Source organism: Crassostrea angulata, chromosome 7 (genome assembly GCF_025612915.1).
Source record: "Crassostrea angulata isolate pt1a10 chromosome 7, ASM2561291v2, whole genome shotgun sequence".
Lineage (NCBI taxonomy): Eukaryota > Metazoa > Mollusca > Bivalvia > Ostreida > Ostreidae > Magallana > Magallana angulata.
In genome coordinates, this window is record NC_069117.1 from 49,285,738 (window position 1) to 49,290,570 (window position 4,833).

Consider the following 4,833-nt stretch of genomic DNA (forward strand, 5'->3'; position numbering starts at 1 on the left):
ATGTTAAGGTCTTCCCCTGGTGGTAAGGTAACTGGTTAATATGGTTCTGGCCTATCCAATACACTGATGAAGTGTTCATTCCACTTTTCCCTTTGTTCTTTTAGCTTGGTGAGGACCTTACCACCTTTATCTTTGACAGGTTTATCCATGCCTGTTTTACGCCTGCTTAAGGTTTTGGTGATGTTATATATAGTTGTTTTTTTTATCTCCCATGTAGGCAGCTCTTTCTGCTTCTGTTGCAAGTTGGTTGACATACTCTCTTTTGTCATTCCTGCATAATGTTTTGATTGGTATGTGCATCATTCTTTTGTGCTCTTGTTTTAGCGTTAACTTTTTCTTTCATTTTACGCCTTTCTTCGACCTTCTGCCATGTGGTATCAGACAGACTTTGCATGTATTCTTGATGACATCCCTTCTAGCAGTCCATTCACTCTCAATATCTAGTTCTTGATCCTCTCAGTATAATGCATTGAATCTTTTCCTTAGTTCTAATTGGAATATGTCCTTGTTAATCATATTTTTCATATTAGAACTATTTTAACAAGACCTTGGACTGTCAGTAGGATGTAACGATCTATTTCTTGCGTCAAAACAAGTTAGAATGACACTGGTTTCAAGCGAAATATACACCGATTGCGTAGTCATCACTCAAAAGCCAGACAAATCCTGTTGATTTCAAAGAGCCGTGGGTGAGCGGCCAGCAATGAAATAGACATGCCTACGTCACATTGCCGTTTGACTCAACTACCAAAAGTCCAAGCTCTTGTTAAAATGGTTCTATCTTACCTACATTGTACTTTATTCATTTTGTCTCCGTTTTGCATTATTTAGCTTGTATCAGTCGGAATTCACCTCTGCTCCTCTTATAGCTCTTACATCCTGCAATGAGCTTCTCCATCAATGGCTTAACATGAAGTGGTTGCTTTTTTTCCCCCTTTGTTACTCTGACCGATGTCGCCCATCACTATTCTGATGTTATCCAAAGCTAATGACTCCCATCTAGCCATTGGTTGACTTTTACATCAGAGTTTTCATTTTTTAGAAAGGTTGCCAACCGTGGCTAACAACTCCTGTCTAGCCGGCTATTAGCCCATTAGTTGGGGCAAGGTTGAAGAGTGCTAGGCCTACACACTGCATTTCTGAGGTCCTTGCTACTCCCAGATCCCCTTCAACTTAGCCTGTGATGCAAGGACCCCATGACTGTGATAGTACAGAAAAAATATTAAGGTGGTATGGGACACTTCCATGTTGTGACGTTACTGACGCACTATTCATTGAAATAAACAATAAAATCAAGGGTTATTTTATAAACAGTTTCTTTCCCGTAATTATCACCTAAAAGTGTAGCGCAGTGGGTTACCGGGTTCAATACGAATCTGTAAGTCATGAGTTGGAATCCCGCTGGGAATTTGAAAATTTTAACCTTATCAAAAAATTTTAAAACATATTCTTTTTGTGGAATATTGTAAAATTTGAAAATTCTAAACCGATGAAAGTATTTAAATTATAATGTACTTTAATCAACGTTAATAATGACAATGGCGGGAAAAGGTAAACTTTTTGATGTCATATTTCAAAATTGTGGGCATTTGCATCAAAATAAAGATTATGAAAAACACAAATATGTCTGTCCAATATACACTTAATTGATGATGTTCATTAAAGGGGCCAGCCATATTAAGCCCATATCATATATAGTCCTTTAACACTGACCATGTTAATTGAAGGATTGCATTATACATGTATCTGTGTCAGAGAGTAAATATATTATGCATTTGCATTTGTAGATAAGGTACTATGTATTGTGTTGATAAATTACACCTACACAGTCATTTATATATAGATCAAGAAGTTATGCAGGAAAGAAATGTGATTTTATTGTTCTTTTTGTGTCTGCTGAAATTAATGTTTTGACCTGGTCTTTGACTATATTATCAGGGTACATATAATATGTATTTGGGAAAAAAATGGCAAAACAAACACACTGGGAGCAGAAGTTAGCAATATATACCAGTATGTATTAACCTTGAACATGTCAATATGACCTATGTTGTCATCACTCATTAATATTCAGGTCACAGCCAGTATTTATGTGAAGAATTACCAAAGGAAGACTCTCAGGTCATATGGAAACTGATGACATACCCTCTACACTCTCTTTAACAAGAAGGAACTTTTAGCTTCCCTCCCCCCCCAAGTTTTCCTTCTAGAAACTTATTGATTAGGAAAGTAAAGGTAACAAGAGATGTTTGTGAAACACTTGTGCCCCCCTCCCTAGGAAACATCCACAAAGGAAATGAACATAAACTGCAAATATTTGGAATTTTCCTAAAAACTGCAAATATTTGGAATTTTTCCAAAAGTCCAAGGGGCATAACTCTGTCGAAAATTGCTCCATCATACCCAAAATCGAACTTGACCTAGATATTGTTTAGATAAACCTGTATAGATAAACCTGTATACTAAATTTCATATCAATATGTGCACCCTCTAATAAGAAAATGAGTGGAAACTGCAAATAACTGGAATTTTTCTACATCCAAGAGCGTTAACTCTGTCGAAAATGGCTCGATCGTACCCAATATCAAACTTGACCTAGATATTATCATGATAAACCTGTATACCAAATTTGATTTTAATATGTTCATCCTCTGTGAAGAAAATGAACGGAAACTGTTGGTGGACCGACTGGCAGACAGAAGCAAAGCAATATGCCCTCCCTTCTTCGAAGAGGGGCATAAAAATATGCCAATCAATGTGAAACTCAATCACATACAAACCATAGACAAATAATTTAGCTAAATATTTGGACTTTAGTAAAATACTTGGACCTGAGTCAATAAATGCACTGTAACACTAGAACCATTGGGTGATGAATCTTAAAGCTGACATGAATTCATAAATATGCATTATTTCCCTTTTATCTCCAACTACCACCATATTAATTGTCGATTTCTATTGTTCTGCTCATCGCTACACACCCCCTATATAAGGCCGAGAGCACTATTCATGCTTCACCGCATTCAGGAATTTCATACACTCGAACACGTTACCTTGGACGAAAAGACTTGTAAAAACGCCTTTTGAACAAAAATAGTATGACAACCACTGCACTGGCAAGATATATCCAATAAACGACGAAACAAGACAGACTGAAATCCAGGCGCAGAAACTTCGAAAATTCCTCGATAATTTTAGACCGTTTTCCTGTGTATGTTATAACATCGCACATGCGCAAACCACACACTGTGGCAGATCGAGCAGTGTCAATTATCGCATGGATTTTAGAAATGGGGCGTTTTTGTAGGAACGGATGGAAACGTTGTTACTTTCTTGGATTTACTATCATTAAGCAACTGTGTTGGATGTAGTGTCGCCGGGGTTTTCAAGAAGATGCAAATGTTATGCACTCTGTATGAACGACGCACGTGTTCGATGTGCATGCGAAGTAAGGCAGCACTGTCTGTGCAAAATAATACAGATACCTTGGACATCCTTTCAAAGAATAAATATATTTTGTATTTCATTGATAGTTGTTTTCTTTATTCTTTATTTCATTTTACTACAATGTGTAGTTCATGCATTTAGAAGTCCGTGCAACGCGAATGCCTCGATTGGAAAGCAACCAACCGTAACTTTCTCAACCGGTATATATACCCCAGTGGCAGTAGAGGAGCGATCAAACTAATATGGCGACCAAATGCTTTTATGAATTCATGTCAGCTTTAATACTGTTTTGGAAGGCTCTTGGTGCTCCTTGCTCACACCAACTATCCAGAAAGTTTAACTAATATAGCAATATTCTCCATCCCACCCAAGCTCAACAAAGAACTACATATGATATGAGTTAAATTTGGCCCCCATAAATCACCATTTTTATAAGTGTTTCGGTACAATAAAATGTTATGTTATATTTTAGAAGAGTGGATGTATAGTATATTTTTCACCTATTCATTTGATTTATTTGCACTCACTGGCAGTATATGACGTCAGAAGAGACGCTATTTCTATAATTCAATCAAAATCAGTCAAAAATTGACATTTATCTTATCTTTTTATGAATGGGAAATACAGAGTGCATGCTTGAACAAGGAAATTTTTGTTGTCACTTATTAGCTTTGGCTAGATACATCTCTGATTAAAATATTTTGTTTGTTCAAGCATGCTCTCCATGTTTTCTGAAAGAAAAACTGCTTGAAAACAAGCTGTTTTAAGCTAAAAATGGCCCGAAAAGGTTGTCTTTACGATGTCATATTTCTCAATTGTGGGCAGTTGAATTAAAATGAACATTGTGTAAAAACATCACATATATGTCTGTACAAAGAAAACAAAGAATTAAAGTAAAATGATGATGTTCATTTTAGGGGCCATTTTAGGCCCTTATCATATATAGTCCTTTCACAATTTTGGTTGAGCTTTTTTGCTCATGCATTCTTACTGCACATATACATGTATAATACATGAATTGATACTAGTAGAGTATCTTTTGAAGCCATGGTTTGATGAATGTAAAATAGGCCAGTGAGTAGAGATTAGAAATTGCACAAAATCATTTTTACAGTATGTTTGGACAGAAAATAAACAATACCGTGATACTCTATGTCCTAAGAATATAACTACTGCTTAAACAATTTTTTTTAGTAATATTTATTGCCCCTTGCAAATGGAAGTCATGGATTTTTTTTTGATTTTTTTTTTTTTTTTACAAATTTTACCCTTTTGCAGTTGCTACACATCTAGTTTAGAATTTTCAAATTTTACAATATTTGAAAAATATGTTTTCAAAGTTCATAAACCTCTTCAATTTAAGAAATCAAAAAAGAAGAGTACATC